At 41.5% G+C, this 20078-nt stretch overlaps 1 long non-coding RNA gene across 1 annotated transcript in view; it reads left to right on the top strand.

Annotated features, from left to right (window-relative positions):
• The first annotated feature begins 1578 nt into the window (after positions 1-1578).
• Positions 1579-20078, top strand: part of LOC139078444 (uncharacterized) — a 52231-nt gene continuing 33731 nt past the window's right edge. Inside the window, exons 1-2 of the long non-coding RNA XR_011531381.1 lie at positions 1579-1707; positions 16475-16595. This is a non-coding gene — a long non-coding RNA (uncharacterized lncRNA). The remainder of the gene's footprint in view (positions 1708-16474; positions 16596-20078) is intronic.

Raw genomic sequence — 20078 nt, 5'->3', positions numbered from 1 at the left:
CTTCAAGCATCATTATTCTGGGATCCTGCGAGGTCAGGATGATGTCATTAATGTCACATGTGGTGATGGACACGTCTGACAGCAGCGCAGCCTCTGTAAAGAGTGGGGGCCATTTAAGTGGACCAGAGCCAGAACCTCTTCCCTCTGCCTGGTTGTCCCTGTCCCCCGGACCTCACCCTCACAAGCTCCCCAACAAAGCAGCCTTTCCTGAGCAGCCTGCCCCTGGGCCACCCCAGCTCACCTGCTCTTCTCAGGGACGAACAAACCCCCCACTGTCACACAGTGTGGTGGCTCCTGAAGGTGGCATCATCATCAAGTCTGGCTCATTCTGGGCAAGGGGATCCGGGCTTCTGACCTTCCAAATCTAGGACCTGCTCTTTCTGGGCTCTTCTGTCTCTGCTCTGAAGCTCTGGAGAGAGGTCTAAGGTCAGAGGGGTGCTCTCCTCCAGGTAAGACTCCTGCACAGAGGCCCCTGCTTCCTGCCTCACAAGGGTTGCTTTGTTCAAGGAAACTGGGACATGGATCTGGGAAATAAATTCATTTTAGGGGCCAAAGCCTGACTCTTGAAATTCACTACAATATCAGACTTGAAGGACATCCTGTCAGCGCAGAAGGGGCCAGGCCCCTCTGTCTGACCCAAGGGACCTGAAGAGACACTAGAAACCCCAGGGTACATGTGACACATGGTGCGATTCCATCCACATCCCTTCCCTTACATCCCTGGGGATGTGGGGACAGGCCACGGTCCTAAGAGCCGGGAAGGCCGCAGTGCCAGTCTTGGGCAGCTGCGACATCAAAGACTGAGACTGAAGGGAAGCCACCTGCCCTTGAACCCAAATCCCGCGCTGCGACCCCCGACCGAGCACATCGGGCCACCGACCTGAGCCTGGGCGCTGGGGAAGCGGTCGTGAGGGCACATCAGGCCATCCAGCGACACCAACAAACTGACTTCCAACTACGGCAGCAGCTGTCCCTTACCCAGGGCTTCCTACCCGGCCCTCGTCTAAACACCGTACAACGATGACTCGGACCTAAGGCTCAAAACGACGCCGTGAGACGGCACTATCAATCTCACGTCCAGACGAGAACGCTGACCCAGGCCCTTCTGTCGCCCCTGCTCACAGGTGACAGAGCCAGGACTGACCGGGCCTTTCCGGCTCCGGAGCTCGGCTGCCCCGCAGACCCGGGCCCCGTCCGCGTTTTAACCGGCCTCCCGCCACCGACGTGGGCTTCCCTCGGGTCGGGCTGCAGGCGGGCCGGACACATGGCCCCCGCTCCTGACTGGCTCCACCGCACCTACGACGCCCCGGAACCCGAAGGCCGCGTCACCACCTGGGCCTGACACGCGTCGCGGGCGCCGAGGGGCGCCTCCTGGGGCCTTCTGAAACCCGGAGAACACCTGTGGGGAGGTGGGGAGAGTTCCCCAAGCCTCGCGAGGCCCCCGCCCCTCGGCCTTCTCACCCCAGTGCTCACACCACGCAGGCGCAAAGACAGCGAAACTCCGCGACCCTGGTCCCAGCGGAGCTGGGAGACCCGGGCGGAAGGAGGCGGAGCTAGGACTGCACATGCACGGAAGGAGCCAAGAGGACGGTGTGCGGAGTTCCGCGCCGAGCCAGCTGGAGGCAAGGCTGCGTTTTCCATCAACCTTGCTGCCCGACCTGAGGTGACTGTTAGGGTTTTTCTGCATTTTAAAAGCAACTGGAAGATGTGAGTGAAACTGAAATATGGTCGGGACGTTGGAAATGTTAAGGAAAATTACTCTTACTCGTTAATTATGAAAATAATGGTAGGATTATGTAGGAAAATTTTCTTAGTTTTAAAACTCATGCCTACTGAAGTATTTAGGATTGAAATTATGTATCTTTAATTTTACAAATTCTCAGCCAAAACAGGCAAATAAAATAGGACAAAGTGTGAAGATTTTGTAAATCGAGGAAATAGATATATATGGATGCTTATTTCATTGTCTTCTAATTTTCTGTTTGAAAAATTTTGTGCTACAATTCTTTTTAAATAAAATTTAAAAATATATGAATTTTCCTCCAGCAGTGTGCCTTTTAAACTTGAAACTGCCAAGAGAAGTCCAGGTAAATATCTCTTGGGACTAAAGCTGTGAAATGTAAATAAAACGGTAGGAAATGCATAGCATTACTCTGTCGACGAAAATAATCCATAACCAATCTATAAATGAAAATTTGGGAGAGTTTATTCTGAGCTAAAATGTGAGGACCATGGCCTGGGGCCTTTCTTCCCGAACCGAAGAAGTGGGGTGCACAGAGTGGTTATATACCCCCAGAGAGGATGTTTCACGTAGGATTGAAATGTCTCTTTCACAATAGTCGTGAGACTGCTCTGTCGGCACAGCGGTTGATGGACACAGCAGATAGGTCTGCTGTCTCCGTGATCATAGCAGGGTGGCAGGTCTGCTGCCTCGAGCTGGGTGGTCACAGGTGAGCTGGGTGGACAGTTCCTAGCCTAAGGAAAGATGCTTATCCCTAAGGAAATGCCAATGTGGGGGGAAGTTGCACCTTTATCTTAAGGCCATTTGTTCTGGCCATAGGAAATGTCTAAGCAGATATGCAATGCGTGCTCAACGCCACAGTCAGGCCCTTTTGAAAAAAACAAAGTCAGGCCGAATTAGGTTTACACCAAATGGCTTCCTCATATTCTCCAATATGTCCTATTGCTTGCCATTTCTATTTGTCAACTCTAAAATAATGGTGTCTGTGACCAAGACGTTTACCCCAGAAAAGAAAAAAAATCAAGATAGCTTTTCAGAAATAGAGAACTAAAACGCCAAAATACAACAAAAATAAGGAAATGGTTGTGCAAATCATGCATCTTCCAGAGATGGGCGTAATGTTATAGAAACACCTTTTTCCTCTGTCCGTGTATTGGGCCAGCAGTACTTGACGTTAACCGTTTCCTCCTGACGCGGTGGAGTTTCCGAGACGGACCCTGTGCGCGGTGGCGCAGCCGGAGCGCGGCCCTGAGAAGCGGGTGCGACCCCCGGCCGGGCCGGCCCGCTCGGCGTCCGCGGGCGGGAGGGAGCCGGCGGGTGTGCGGCGCGTCCTGCCCTGCGCTCGGCCGACGGGGAGAGCGCCCCCGGTGGAGCCGGGCCTGGGGGTGACTGCGGCCGCTCCCCGGCCCCGCTGAGGGGCGTGTCGGTCCGTTTTGGCTGGGAACCAAGCGTTTACGGCGGTCGGTCCATTCCTGAGGGTCCTGGATCTGCCCTCCTAATCGCGCTGAATTTTCCGCTTTTGCAAAAATGGACCGTACTCAGTATCATGTGGGCTTCCTTTGGGAAAGACAAAAAACCCCGAAAACATGCACCTTTAACATGAAAGGTAAATGTGACAGTAGTGGCAGTCTAAGAAACTGACAACCCAACCGCACTTATTCGTTTTATGCAAACAGGATGCTTTTCATTTTTATGTACTCTTAGAAAATCAAGAGTATGCTTTGCAACTTGCTTTTTTTTATCCCCCTTAAGTCCTTGCTGAACGAGACTGTTAAATAAGCCTTGTTATTCCTTAAATACTTGATAGCGTTTTCCCTTATTTTATGTAAATACATTTAAGCATTTATTTTTAAATTCTAAATAAATGCTAAACTGATCAAAATTCCTCAGTGCCTGATGAGATAATGGCAGCTCCCTCTCACCTCTCAAACATAAGCAGAGTTAACTAGACTTTATTCAGTACAGACACAAACAAACACACATTTTTCAAAAAGCTCTATGTTTACTTACTCATTTTTACAGTTAACATTGTTTTGTGGTCCAGTTGTCTGGTCATGCTTTGTGGAACTATCTCATTCTTTTGCCTAGCAGCATATTATTCTATGTAGGGATGTATCATATTTATTTAATCCTTTTTTGATGAATATTTAATTCCTTTCCAATTATTATCATAATATGCAGTGCATATATTTGTCCATATATCTTTGCATATTTGTGTGATTTCTTTGGCACAAATGCCAAAAATATAGAATTTTTCCACTGAAATGTGTACACTTGTAAAAATTTGAAAGCTGTAAACAGTCTTCAAAAAGGATGTGCCAGCTTATGTTGTTTCCCCACACCCATTCCAAAACTGGGTATTATTAGAGAGGCTAATAAGTAATGTTGTATATCCATATTTTTATCGGGTGTGTATCATTTTTCTCTTTGATGTGTAAAAAGCTTTATAAATGAGCTCTTCCTCATGTGTTTCAATTATTCTGCAGTCTATCCTTGGCATTTTTCTTTGGGCATTACTTATAATTTTTTATTGTAGTTATTGTTCATCAAGTAAAAGTGTAAAGTTTTTACGTAGTCAGTCTTTTTTTGTTTGGATGCATTTAATTGATTTTGGAATTAGAATTGAAAGAGTAATGTAGGCTTTTGCCTCCCAAATTAATGTTGATACAGTGTTCCATAATTTATTTAATAACGCATCATTGTTTCTTTATTAATCTGAAAACGTTTTTATTACATATTAAAGTCCAAATGGACTTGGATCTACATGTGGACTCTATTTTGTTTTGTTGATCTGTCTATTGTTGCACTATTCCTTTATTTTTGGAATTTTTCCTGGCTGTTCTCACATGTTGTCTATCAAGATAAATTTTAGAATAAGTATTTAGGGTCCAACCTATAAAAAATTGTGTTTATATTCTGATTAGCATTCTATTAAATTAATATGAATTAATTGGTGAGAAAGGACATCTTTACAAAAGTAGTGACATCTTCCTAAGAACAATATGGTGTCTCCACTTATTCAAGTCTCGTTAAACCCCTCAATATAGGCAACCAGGTTCTACATACAGATGCACATATAGATAAACATTTCTTATTAGGTTTGTTCTATTCAATTTGATTCTTCTTTTTGTTGTAAATAAAATTTTTAATATATTTTTGAACACGCTCTTATTTGCCTATAGGAAAACTGTTGGTTTTCATACATTACATAACATTTTTTCTTGCTGAATTCTTTTATTGTTTCAACTACTTTTTGTGAATTATCTTGGATTTCAATGTCTGTAATGACAAGTTTGCCTGCTTTTTAATAACATTTATAATTTTAAAAATTCTTTAATGAATTCCAAAAGTAAGCCCATAAAAGTTTGTTGGTGCTATATTAAATCAGTTTTAATACAATAAAATACATTCTTAAAATTAACTTCAGAGATTGGAGAGACTTCTGGCTATGGTAACGTGAAGAGATGGGTGAATTCTTTTGCCAAACACAAGTATAAAGGTAGACAAAGTTGCCAAACACAACTATATTGGGGCTCTAGAAATTGATCCAAGGTAAACAACAAGCTGAGAAATATTTATTATGAAAATGTGCTGGAAATTCGGGTAAGAACAGTGAGAATCTGAGGTTTTCTTGTTTGGGGCTGCTCCCATTGCCTCCTTCCAGGCAGTCAGAGAGAGCTTAGTTTTTCTAAGGTGAACGTACAAGTCAAGATCTGGTCCAGAGAGAAAAACCACACAGTAATTTGAGCAGGAAAATTTATTATAATAAATTATTAGCTATAAGGAGGGATTGGAGTAACAAAGTATTAGCTAATAAAAAGTAAAGAGAACTCTAAAAAATATCAGAACAGCAGGAATACAAGAAGTAGGCACTAGCCTTGAGGCTGAGACAGAGTGCCCAGCGAAGACCCCTCCACCCATCCCCCTGGCTGAGAACCAGACCTTGTTGGAGGGAGCACAGCTATGGCTCTCTGAATGGCAGAGAAGTCATAATGGTGCCACACCAAAGGAGCTTGCTGGAAAAAATCTGCCCTCTGGAGCTTTCTGAAAACCTGCTGTCGAAAGAGTGGAGGAAGCCGTTCATGGAGTGGTGTCTCACTAAAGGCATCCACTACAAATCTGCCTGAAGGCTTAACAGGGAAAGCTGCCGGCTGCTGGGTGCTGCTGCCACTGTATGCTGTGTGAACTGGATGCTGGAGAAGCTGTGCATGCTGCAGGTGTCTGGTGCTGTACAAGATGCGTGCACTGCAGGAGTGGCTGCTGGAGAAGCCATGCACGCTGCAGGCGCTGCAAGCTGGGAGCCTGCCACCTGAACAGGAACTTGGAAGGAAAATTCCTTCCTCCTGCAATGTGTCTCTGGCCTCCACTACTGACAAAGCTTAAACATCATGCCAAATGGCAAAGGAAGACTGTTTAAATGGCCCAGATCTATTTTTACAATCACCCAATGAAGGATGAATTTGGACCTAAGAGGCAATAAATTGATAATGGACACATTGGCCGTGAAAACCAGCAACCTTGCTGCTAGAGGGAGCATATATGATTTGGTGCTGAGGGCAAAAACCCACACTGGCAGGTTTGTCAGACAAAGTAGCAAACTTTAGGAAACAAATGGAGAGAACCCACAGCTTTGCTAACCTGAGGTTGCAGTCCCCATTGGGGCAAGTGGTGAAACAGACAGAAATTTCATGGAGAGATTCTGGAAAAGAGATAGTTATAGGAGGGCTGGATAAGCCTCACCCCTGGCTACCTGTAAGCCTACATGTATGCTCCGGGGAGAACCAAGAGAGCTGAACGTAAAGTGAAAGTCAAGGCGGTCTTCGGAACTGGCTGAACTCTGAGTGCACTCTCTAAACCACACACAGATCTATAGGCAGAGGGGGCAAGCCTTATGGGCTCAAGGTGTTAACTATAGTTCCTGCCCAAATCACTGGCTGACCACCAAGGAGGCAGACACCTGGGCAACTTCAAGGAAGGCAGACTGAAAAGTAAAAATAAGAATTTAAAAAATGAGCAGAGGCGTCAGCAGCCATACATTGCCAGGGTCACAGATCCCATAGTTTAAGTCCAGGGAAGTAGCTAAAGAGAAATAAGAGCAACAACTAGGGGGACAGTGAGAATACAGAAGTGCTACAATATATTGTCCAGCTTTCAACAAAAAAATCATAAGACATGAAAAGAAATAGGAAAGTATGACCCTAGCTCAGGGGAAAAAAGCAGCCAATAGAAATGGCACTGAGAAGGTCCAGATGTTGGATTTAGCAAATGGCTTCAAAAAAACTATTGTAATATGTTCAAAGAATTAAAGGAACATTAGTGAAAATGGCAGGGTACATCACTCCAAGGGCCTGTCCTTCCATGGAAACATTGAAATACCAAGGACAAACTGTCAAAATCAACTTTATCAGAACTCTGAAGAATAATCAGAGTTTTACAGCAACCAAACAAATGCTGGATCAAGGAAAAGACAACTTAAAAAATAGTAGGAAAGCTTTGCGACGTTTTTACCTGCCCATGTTCCACCCTCTTCCCTGGCTCAGGGGCAGTTGTGAAGACCATGTTTGCAGTGAGGGCATAGCCAAAACAATCTTGAAAAAGAGCAAAGCTGGGGGAATTCACACTTCCTAATCTGAAAACCTACTAAAAAACTATGATATACAAAACAGTGTAGTACTAGCATAAACTAGACATAGACCGATGAAATAGACTTGAGAGTCCAGAAATAAACCCCTATATGTGTGACCAATTGACTTTTGACAACGGTGCCAAGATCTTTCAATGGGAAAAGAATATTCTCTTCAACAAGTGGTACTGGGAAAACTGCATATCCACATGGAAAATAATGAATTTGGAGCCTTACCTCACAGCATATGCAAAAATTAACTAAAAACGAGTCAATGACTTCAAATAAGAGCTAAAATCATAAAACTTTTTTTAAAAAAACATAAGGTAAATCATCCTGATGCCGGATTTGGCAATGGATTCTTAGATATGATACCAAAAGCATGAGCAACAAAAGAGCAAATAGATAAATGGGATTTCATCAAAATTAAAAACTTATGTGCATCAAAAGACACTATCAACAGAGTAAAAAGGCAACTCACAGAAGGGGATAAAATGTTTGCAAGTCATTTATCTGATAATGGTTCAATATCCAGAATGTATAAAGAACTCATAACTTAATGACCAAAAGACAACAATCCATTTAAAAATTGGCAAAGGACTTGAATAGACATTTCTCCAAAGAAGATATACAAATGATCAATAAGCCAATGGAAAGATGTTCAACACTATCACTTATTAGGGAAATACAAATCAAAACTAAAATGAGATCCCCCTTCACACCCACTAGAGTTGTACTAATAAAACAATAGAAAATAGCAACCGATGGTGAGGATGTAGAGAAATTGGAATTCTTGTGCATTACTGGTGGGAATGTAAAATGGCGCAGTTGCTGTAGAGAACAATTTAGTGGTTCTTCAAAAAGTTAAACATAGAATTCCCCTTCTAGGTACATACTCAAAAGAATTAAAAACACGTACTCAAACAAATACCTGTACAGTACATGTTCATGGCAGCATTATTTGCAATAGCCAAAGGTAGAAACAACCCAAATGTCCATCAACTGATTAATAGATAAGCACATTGTGGTGTATTGGTATAATGGAATGTTATTCAGCCATAGAAAAGTGGAGCACTGATGCATGCTACAATGTGGATGAACCTTGAAAACATTCTGCTGAGTAAAATAAGCCAGACAGAAAGAAGCTCACATATTGTATGAAGCTCACATATTGTATGATGCCACTTGTCTTAGGGCATTCAGGCTGATGTAACGAAATGCCACAGACTGGGTGGCTTATACACAACAGAAATTAATTTGTCACCGTTCTGAATGCTGGGAAGTCCAGGATTGCAGTGCTGGCGGATTCAGTGTGGCGGCTGATAAAGGCTGCTTCCTGGTTCACAGAGGGTTCCGCCTCTCTGTGTCCTCGCCTGGTGGCAGGGGCTAGAGATCTCTGTGGGATCTCTTTTATAAGAATATTAATCCTATTCATGAAGGCTCCACACTCATTACCTAAACATCTCCCAAAGTCCCCCCATCCTAATAGCATCAGCTTTGGTGGTTAGGACTTCTACGTATGAATTTTGGGGGCTACAACATTCCGACCATGGCACCACTGATTTGGAAGATCCAGAATAAGTAAATCCATAGGATCAGAAAGCAGATTGGCAGTTCCCAGGGACTGGGGATGGAAGGGGGTGGGAGCAATCATTTAGTAGGTACAGGGCTTCCTTTTGGGGTGATGAAAATGTTTCAGAGTTAGATAGAAGAGGTGTTTGCACAGCTTTGTGAATGTACTAAATGCCATTGAATTGTTCACTTTAAAATGGTTAATTTTGTGTTATATGAATTTCACTTCAATGAAGAAATATTTAAAAAATAAAGTATGTTTAAAGAATTATAGGAAAATAATATGGCACAAATACAACAAATAAGGAATCTCAATAGAGAAATAGGCATATAAAAGTACCTAAGGAAAATTCAAGATGAAAAGTACCATAAGTGACATGAAAAACTTAGCGGAAGGGCTCGGCAGCAGCTTTAAGATGGCAGAAGAAAGCATCGGCATACTTTAAATATCTAATTGAAATTATCTTTAAATTAAAACTTTCAAGTGTCAACATAGAAAAAAGAGGCAACTGCAAAGCAAAAGGAGAGAGTTGACTTGGGGTCTTTGAACTGCAGTTCAGGAACACAGTTCTGGCTGCAGCTAGAAAAGTGTCCCCTGAGGGGTGAAAGACAGGAGTTCTTATGAGCAACAAGGAGAGCCCAGGACAGCCACCTCATTTTGTTAGGATCAATTTATGTTACAGTTCATTAACTCACTCAGGATGTCTTGTCACCAGAAAAAGTATATATATATATATATTTATTTTTTGTTGAGGAAGATTAGCCCTGAGCTAACATCTGTGCCCATCTTCCTCCACTTTGTATGTGGGATGCCACCACAGCATGGCTTGACAAGAGGTACATAGGTCCACACCTGGGATCTGAACCAGCGAACCCTGGGCCGCTGAAGCAGAACTTGCAAACTTAACCACTGCTCCACCGGGCCACCCCGGAAAGAGTATATTTTTGCAGTCCTTCAGAAAGTCCTTTCTCAGCAACTAACTCGCTTTTGGCAAATCAGCAAGGTCAGCAGTTTCATATTTTTATCAAGATGGAGTCCAGGGTACAAAATGGAGTCACTGTTATCAACTCATTTCATAAAAGTTATCAGTAAATTATGTAAATTGTACCTCATAAATATTTTTCAAATCCGTCCCCTCCCCCTCGTCCACACTTCAGGCCTGTCATCTTCTTCCTGGCCCACTGAGACCACTTTGTTACGACTCTCATGTCTTCAGTTTGGATGATGCAATCTCTTTGAGACATTTTACTCTAGGCTTTTTATGTTACCTGGGAACCCAGTCATTTTTCATGTGTGAGATATTGTTTATTGTAAATCTCTTGTGTTCTTGTGATACACACCAAACAAAAGGTCATTTTAAAGGCACTTTGTGTTACAGGTAAAGACAAAAGAAAATATATAGAGCTGTGAAATATCATACTGTGTGGTGGGCATGGTCTTGCTGCACATTTTTTCCCTCATTTCTTTTAATTTAGTAAAATATACATAACATAAAATTTGCCATCTTAACCATTTTTAATTATACAGGTAGTAGTCTGTAGATCTGTTTGATTGTATTGGCATCTTAACAATATTAGGTCTTCCACTCCATGAATGTGGGATGTGTTTCCACTTATTTATATCTTCTTTAATTTCTTTCAACAATCTGTTGTAGTTTTCACTGTACAAATCTTTCATATCCTTGGTCAGTTCCTAAATATTTCATCTTTTTGATGCTATTATAAATGGAACTGCTTTCTTAATTTCTTTTTAATATTTTTCATTTTAGGGTATATAAATGCAACTGACTTTTGTGTTCCAATTTGTTTCCCACTGCTTTGCTGCATTCATTCATCTGCTTTAACAGTTTGCTTGTTTGTTTGTTTCCTGGTGGGGATACTCTTTAGGACGTTCTCCATATAAGAGCATACCACCCTCAGAAAGAGATAATTTCTTCTCCAATTTGTATGCCTTTTATTTCCTTTTCTTGCCAAGTTCCTCTGGTCTTGCCTAGGTACTCTGGCTAAAACTTCCAGTACTATGTTGAATAGAAGTGGTGAAAGTGGGCCTTCTTTCTTTGTTCCTGACCTTAGAGGAAAAGCTTCATCTTTCACCATTGGGTATTATGTTTCTTGTGGGCTTTTCATGTGTGGCTTTTATTATGCTGAGGTAGTTTTTGAATCGAGTTATTTTTAACGTACTTTACTTTTTGCTGTTTCAAGTTTGCGTCATCCTTACTGGTGCCTTCATATGTCCGGTAAACCAGGGTATATACAAGAGATGTTACTTGTTAACAGATTATATTTTACATAAGCATGTTTACAATTTTAAGATGTTTTTACAATTTAAACCCACAGCAGGTACTTAACTTTTACAGGCCAGGCAGCCATATTCTTACATTTGCCTCTAATAAACAAGTGCTTATTAGTGATGAGGCAAACATGTTCACAAGTTTAAGGGAATAATCACATTTATTAATACAGATTGCTTCTTTTTCCTTATGCAGTGCTGTCCAACAACAGTAAATGTAAGAAATGGTTCAGGGTCAAATATGCTTTTCATAATTTTTAAATTATGCATATCGCTGTCTCTTCACTGCCTGCAGCACCAAATCCAAACTCTTTGGAGTGATAAACGAGACTCTCCGTGATCTGGTCCCTCCTGCCTCTCTGACTCTGGCAGGAACCATTTCTCCAGCCTGGTCCAGTGAGCCCATGGAGTGGGTGTGTGTTCTCAGGCTTTTTCTGCTTCGAGTGCCCTTCCCACCTCTTCTTTCTCTGTTGAACTTCTACTTATCCTTTATGATGCAGCTTCAATTTCATTTCTTCCTTCTCATATCCTTCTCTTTCCTCATCTTTCTGGCCTAGCTGCCCAAATATGTGCTCACCCCATCATAAGTCCTTAAAAGGTATGGCAGTAGTCTGCCGTAATCATCCCCCTGGATAAACCATGAGCTCCTGAGGGGCAGAGGTGACATTTGTCATCATTACCTCCCCAGGGAGCATGGCGTACGGCAGGTGTCACAGGCAGTGCTCAACAATATTACCTGACAGACAAAATGAGTTGAATTTGAATTTCATCCAGCTACCTGCCACTCACATAAACCTTCACTTAATATTTATTAAGCTCTACTAAGGACAATGTAATGTGCTAAGGGCAGGGGATGCAGAAATTTCAAGATGAAGATACCACAGCTTCCAGAATAGAGGTAAGTACAAGTAAGTGCAGGAAGCAGTTGCTTTTTACTGATGAGATATAAGGAGACATTTGATTTGAACCTTAAGAGATGAACAGAATTTCATCAGTTCAGAGACCAGAGAAGCATTCAAGGCCATGGAACTGAAGGGTGGAAACAGATGAACTTAAATGTTCATAAAAAGAATATGCACTCATTTAAAACATGCAAACAATACAAAGGTATTTTGTCATCACTCCCCAGTCCCACACTCAGAGTGGAGTTCTCACACATTTCATATAGACATATATAGTATATGTTTTTGATTATGTGCAATTTTTGCTTTACAAGAATTGGATGACACTGCTTATGTTTTCTGCAACTTGATTTTTGACTCATATCACAGACTACTTTCTGTGTCACTACACCCAAATTAATGAACCTTTAGGCCATAATTTGGTATGGCTGAATGCCCAGGAAATAATTATGCTTTTTGACAGAATGGTGAAAATAAACTTAATTGATTTTATTGTTCTATATGGTTTATGCACACAGGCATATGGACGCTCATGTGAAAAGAAACCACCTATATTTTTACCCAGGATATGCATCAGAAAGTGTCAGACCCACCCAAGGAAACTATTCTTTTGCTTCTTTTCATTCTAAGGATTTTATAAATTTCTCTCTTAGATTTATATCAGGCTTTATGAACATTGCAGTCACATTGCAGGAAGGCTGAGAAAAGAGAAGGGCTATGACTTTTATGAGACTAAACAGGCAAAAACTAACATCAACATGTCGGGGTCAGCAGCTCAACCAGCACTACACAATGAGAGGGTTTCATGTGAATAGTGATGAAACAGACACATTTCATTTCTCATTTCCTTAATTTGTTGGTGTTTGCCTCAGCGAGATGATAGAATGACTGTCCAATCTCTTTAAAGCATTGGTTTCTTTTGAAAGGAAAAAGAGAACATGTACTATTGGGAACTATTTATGTTGTATTTTCTCTTCTGCTGAAATGAAAGTCTTATATTCTGATAACACCTGTAGGCTTCTAGAATATCAGAATAACAGTAAAATTTTGTGCATAAAAGCAAAAACATTCTGCTGAAAAGTAAGTCAAGGTAAACAATTCTTTCACAAAACAAGAATCCTCTAAATTTTACCCTTTACCCAACGCATTCAGTTGAACCATAAAAAACTGCTAATATTCAATCATTTTTTTTTACCAGAAACAATGGCAATTTAATACAGTTCAAAGTAATACACCTATGAAAAATAAAGCTATTAAAATTAAGGCCATTTGATAGACACTTCTGTTTTTAAATGACTAGCTGAGACAGTCTGCTTAAGGTAGAACTTTGCAGAGAACAAACCCGAAGCCTGACCTTGCTGTGCACTTTTCCATGCAAAATGCACCTACACGTACACTTGACTATTCAGAGAGTGAGTGTGGCACACAAGAGTTCACATGAAGTACCCAGAACGTTAGTCCATGAGAGAAAATGTGTGGATGTGGTTGTGTCAATATGCTTTCATTAGTAGTGTAGCAAACTTAGAAAAGAAATTTCCCTTCTAAGATGGTTAGTGTTTTCCCATGATAAACACGTAGGAGTTGGCTAAGCACACACACGTGTCTGCCAACAGGCAGCCTGTGGTGTGGCCCAAGCTCTGGCCCCTGACCCTGTACGTGTGACTATGTCAGTCAACCTCTCTGGGTCAATTCCTCCCTGAGGGAGACCCACCTAGGTGATTTCTAGAGTTTCTTGCAGTTTTAAAATCCTGGGTTATCTGTGTAATTCATTCCTTTTGTCAACGTGATGCTCTGGGGCTGCTTCAGCCACAGACTTGCCTCATGGCCATGTGGGCTATTGCTCATTCCTCTGTCTTAGCAATGTGCACTTGCAACAACAACAGAAAGAAGCGGAAATAAAATGCTGAGCTTTGCCTGGTGTAGATGGATCAGAGCAAGACTGTATGTACAAGGTCGACAGGCCACGATATGCAGAACTCATCCTCAGGGCTCAGGATATAATTTCTATCATTTACAAAAACTGAGGTGGTGGGGGCTGTTCCAGAAAGAAGAGAGCAAAGAAAAGTAATCCAAAAGCCTGCGGGCTCACAGGGTGGCAGTCTGGGAGAGCTCACTGGGCAGCCAGGGTCTCACCTAGACTTCAGCCCCTTTCACAGGTGTCAGTGACAACTGCTCCTACTGCGTTCACTCCTGGGGGCTGTTGTGTCCAGAACGGACCTTCCTCCTAGGGTCAAGTGTGTGTCTGCTCCCCTGGGTCTGTCATTCAAAGTTGAAAAAGAAGGTTTGACTTCCCTCCTACTGCCCCTCACACGCTCTAGGGGCAGTGCCAGGCTCGGATGGAGCCAGTAGAGGTAACAGCTGCACCTGAGTATTTCCCCCAAAATTCTTCACTTGTCATTGTACCTCAACTTCTGATTAGGGATTTATTTGTTTAACTAGTACAGTTAATCTGAAGCCAGCAACCACTCTCACTTTGGTGTGGTCAGCAAGCTTTCCTCTGAACACTTCCCTAAGGCTAGGTTGACCTGTGGGCACCAAAGGGGGCAAGTGTGTGTGGGATCAAGGAGTGGAAGAGGGCAGGCAGGGCTCGCTGCAATGAGGGGTCAGCAGTGGGGTATCGCTCTATGGAGAGAAAAGGAGATTCAAGACTGTGACAAAGATAAACTTGATTTATTAGGACATTTTGATCATTGTCAGCCCTGCAAGCTTTGTAGTCCTAGAAAAATAACCAGCAACCATGACAGGATGTGAAACACACAAAGAAATAAACAAAATCATTTAGGACCAGTCAGTTCTGGAGCAGATTCTGATAAGAAATATTTATTCTTAGTTTCTCGCGTTCATGGCTGCCATTTGCAGCTGAGCCACTAGGTGTCAACAGAGCACTGTGCTCGTATATGGTCTGACCGTCAAACTCTCCTGTCACCTGGAAGGATACGTTGTTATTATTATTACTGCTATTTTTTTTTTAAGGAAGATTAGCCCTGAGCTAACATCTGCTGCCAATCCTCCTTTTGCTGAGGAAGACTGGCCCTGACCTAACATCTGTGCCCATCTTCCTCTAATTTATATGGGGGATGCCTACCACAGCATGGCTTGCCAAGCGGTGCCATGTCTGCACCCGGGATCCGAACCAGCGAACCCTGGCCACCGAAGGGGAATGTGTGCACTTAACCGCTGTGCCACCAGGCTGGCCTCAAACTATTATTTTTTAAATAGGAGTTTTGTGATTTCTTCTTCTCATGTCATGTTTTCTTGTCGTCATTTCAGTGTAGTATTTTTATTTGTTTTCTCCCATGGGTGAGACTATCATATAGAAAACGGTTGGAAGGACTTTTGACAACGATTCCTTGCCCAGATTCCTCCTCTCGTTAGTTCAGATCGCAGCCTGAGTCATTGCTGGTGCAGGTGGATGCCATAACTGGACCTTCAAGGCTCTTCTCTCAGAAAGTAATTGTTTTTTAAACAAAGTCATTTGCCACCAAATTTTAACATGAATTTAAAAGGGAAAATTTTGTGAATAGCCTAAGTATTAAACGAATGAGGGAGAACATAAAATATATTTAGTTGACACAGTATTTATTTTAGTTCCCTATTTATTCACTAAATAAGTATAGCTTGAGTTTACTTTGAGCAACCAGGATTAAAAGAAATCATAATAGACCTAGCATGAATTGGCAATCAGAGCTAATAAAAACTTAATGCACTGTCTTTCCCCCAATTATCTTTTTTTAAAAAACAGGTTTATTGAGGCATAATTTACATACCATAAACTTCACCCATTTGAAGTGTATAACTAAGTCATCACCACAATACAGTTTTAGAACATTTCCATCACCCCCAAAAGACCCCTCATGCCCATTGGCGCCCAATTACTTTTTAAATTTGATTGTTGCAGGAAGATACACTTGCATAAAATTATTTAATATTTAATTTGTTTAGTGGAAGGAAACGTTTCTCTTCCCTTTGAGAATGTATCCCCAAATTACGTGCTCAAATTTTGTTCATAGCCCTTCATCACACACCATCTGCTCTAACCAACAGATTTCTCTCGTCTCCACAGTATGCGAGGTTAATTCACCCCTCTGGCTCTTTGCTCCCCCAAGTTCCCTTTTCTAGAGCCGTGGTTTATCCAATTCACTATCCAAATCTCTCCATCTTTTAAGCCGGAGTTCAGATTGCATCGTCTGCCTGAAGCCTCGGCGCCTGTGCTGACTCCCGACCCTCCCCACCTCCTTGCCTCTGGTTTGTAGACTCTGTTTTGTAGAACCTGAATGTATTTCCTTTCGCTACAATGTAGCTTTGACTGCTTTGAGTTTGGGTTGATAGATACACTCTTTCTCTAGCAGCCCGACCTCTGGTGCTCCACTCAAGAAACCTGAGTTGACTGACCAATTGATTGCAGAGCCGCAGAAGGAAAATGGTGACAAGAGGGGAAGTGGTTGACACGGCAGAATTGCAGTCAAGGTAAGCTCAAAATTAGAGGGACAAATCAATCCGCATGCTCAGTGATCTTCTAAAGTAGAAAGGAGTGAGAAGGGAAATGAAATGTATTGAGGGACTATTTGCCAAATAACTTTTTTCATACAGTATTTTGTGTAATTCTAACAAATTTGCAGGTGAGATAACTGGGGCTCAGAGAAACTAAGAAACATGACCAAGACCACACAGCTTTAAAAGAAGTCAAACTTCAAACCCAGGCCTGGCATTTTGCACACCCCTTCCATGCCTCATGTGCACCTTCCCCTCAGTGACAATCCCCAGGCTCTCAAGAAGAGAGAAGCTATCCATCAACTCCCCATAACTAGAGTTTACCTGGGAAATCACCCCTGAGAAGCTGGGGTTTGGGCTCTGTAAGGTCACTCTGTGCCCTACTATAGTGGAAAGCCACTGGGAATGAGAATAATCAATAACTATCGTACAAAATAAAGTGAGATGGTTACCACAGGTGATATTCAAATGCCATAGGGATTCAAGGGAGAGAGAGTCATCTCCCATTGGGAGAAAACGAAAAGCTTGATGGAAAATGTGGTGTTTGAGATAAATCTTGAAGATTGGAAAGACAATTCAAGCTGTGGAAACAGCATGTACAAAGGGGACTGTGCAGAAAGAATGAATGAAGCTGGGCTGAGATCACTCTCCTTATAGAGGCTCGCTTTCAAGGCTGACGCTTGGCTGGTGTCTGGGAAATTAACAGGTAAACAGTTCCCTTCATTAATGCGAAATTTTCCCTAAATGATAAGAGTGGCTCACTGTGCCTAGGTTGTTTGTGCAAACAATGCGGTTTATGCTGATTACCTGCTTTCTTTCTGGGAATCTGGAATTTTGTTACATGCTAGGCAGAGGGTGCCTATGTGACCAGCACCTGATGCAAATCTTGGACACTGAGTCTCTATGAGCTTCCCTGGCAAACATGTCATCACACTGACTGCTGGAGGAATTAGTGGATCCTGTGTCTACACTGGAAGAGGACTCTTGGAAGCTTATGCTTGGTTTCCTCCAGGCTTTGCCCCACGTGCCTTTTCCCTTTGCTGATCTTGCTTTGTATTCTTTCCTTATAATAAATCTTAGCCATGAGTATGATTATATACTGAGTTCTGTGTGCATTCCTAGCAAGCCACTGAACCTGGGGACTGTCCTGGGGACCTCTGACACAGTGGCAGAATTGGAAGACATTGGCATTTAAAGAGTGGCAAGGTCTGACTGCAGTGTAGGGTGTCCATGGGGAGAAAAGGCAGGAAAGGTAGACTGAGGTCAGCTACTTGCCAGCATCTTTCTGTTTTTGATTTTAAACTTATTTCATTTTGCTCAGAGAACACACTTTGTATGATTCTAATTCTTTTAAAAATGTGGAATTTCTTCCCATGATATGGTCCAGGACATGGTGTCTCTTACTGAGTGTACCATATCCACTTGAGAAGAATGTGCATTCTTTTCCTATTGGGTGGAGTGTCCTATAAATGTCAGATCCAGTTGGTTGATGGTTTTGTTCGGTTCTTCTATATTTTTGCTGATTTTCTGTCAACTTGATCTATCAATTACTGGGAGAAGCGTTTTGAGGTCTCCAACTTTAATTTGTTGATTTTCCTTTCAATTGTATCATCTTTTGCATCATCTATTTTCTGGTTAGCTTGTTAGAGCATGCACATGTTACAATGTGTATGAACAGTTATATCTTCTTGGTGAATTATCTATCTTATCACTATGTTGTCAACTTAAAAAGCAAATTTTCCTGTTATTTTATCTCAAAATGTGGTTATTTGAGAATAGCCAAAAGAATTGCAATTCAGGATGTGAATGCTATGGCAAACTGTGGACAAATCCAGACAACGAAGCAGCGGAGCTGCCTTTATAGAGAAAAAAGGGAGTAGGGAGGGGCTGTTGTAAGGTAAAGTCCACTGGGGGAGAGTAACAGTTCAGAGGGGCAATGGCTTCCCATTGCCTGGGCTGTGTCTGGGTGGGCAGAGAAATCTTCCCTCAGTAGTAAAGTAGTTTTACTCCCTGCTGGACATTCAAGCAAGTGTCCCTCTCTTCCTGTTTGTGTAATTCATGTGTGATAGCGTGTGAGAGCTCCCACTACAGGCCTTTCAGAGTCCAATTTAGTTAAGGTTTCTTTTATTAATTTCCACAGTGTAATTAATGTCCCTCTTTATCCCTGGAAATTTTCCTTGCTAAGGAGCCTACTTTTTCTGATATGAGTAAATTCATTCCAGCTTTATTTTGATTAGTATATGCATGGTACACTTTTTCAACCTTTTGCTTTCAACCTACTTAGCTTTAAACATAATGTTATATTTGAAGTGAGTTTCTTGTGGAAGGCATATAATTGGGTCCATTTAAAAAAATCATTCAGACAATCTCTGTCTTTTAATCGGTGTGTTGGGCCATTTACATTCAAGGTAGTTACTGCTATATTGCATTTAGGTCTACCATTTTATTATTTGTTTTCTATGTGTTCTCTTTATTTTTATTCTTTCCTTTTTCTTGGCTGCATTTTTATCATTTGAATTTCTTTTAGCATTCCGTTTTAATTTACCTACTAAGTTTTTGACTAGAGCTTATTGTACAGTTTTTATAGTGGTTGCTCTAGATATTCTCAATATTCATATTTAACATTTCGCTGTCTACACAGAGTCAGTATTTTACCATTTCAAATGGAATGTAGAAGCCTTGCCAATATCAGTCCTTTCATCCTCCCCATTCATGTTGCAGTTGTCGTATGTATTACTTTGACATACGTTGAACACGCCATTAGGCAACGTTACAGTGTTTTCCTTTCAAACATCATACACATGTCAAAGAACTTGAGAAGAGTAGTATATTATACTTACCCAGATATTTACCATTTACATGTCTCTTCCTTCACATCTAATAATCAGGTTTCCTCTGGTATCTTTTCCTTTCTACTTAAAGAATGTCATCTAGCACGTCTGCTTGTTATTAATTAATTCATCTGAAAATATCTTAATTTCATCTCAATACTAGGATATTTTCACTGGTTATTGAAATCTGGGTTGACAGTTAGTTTCTTTCGGCACTTTAAATTCTTGTGCCTCTCCTTCTAGTATCCATGGTTTCTTTTGAGAAACCACAGACATTCAAATCATTGTTTCCTTGTATGAAATACATCATTATTCTCTGATTCCTTTTTCTTCTCCAGCTTTATTGAGATAATGACTGACATATAATATTATGTAACTTTAAGACATACAACAGGATGATTTGTTAAACATATATATTGTGGAATGATTATCACAATAAGGTTAGTTAACACCTCCACCACTTCACATAATTACCTTTTTTTTTTGTAGTGAGAACATTTCAGGTTTAAGATTTACTGTCTTAGCAACTTTCAAGCATATAATACAGTATTGTTAACTATTGTCACAATGCTGTACATTACAGCCCAGTACTTATTTACCTTGTAACTGGAAGTTTGTAAACTTTGAC

This window comes from Equus przewalskii, chromosome 22 (assembly GCF_037783145.1).
Source record: "Equus przewalskii isolate Varuska chromosome 22, EquPr2, whole genome shotgun sequence".
Lineage (NCBI taxonomy): Eukaryota > Metazoa > Chordata > Mammalia > Perissodactyla > Equidae > Equus > Equus przewalskii.
The sequence above is the reverse complement of the archived record's forward strand: the minus strand, read 5'-3'. Positions and strand labels throughout refer to the sequence as shown.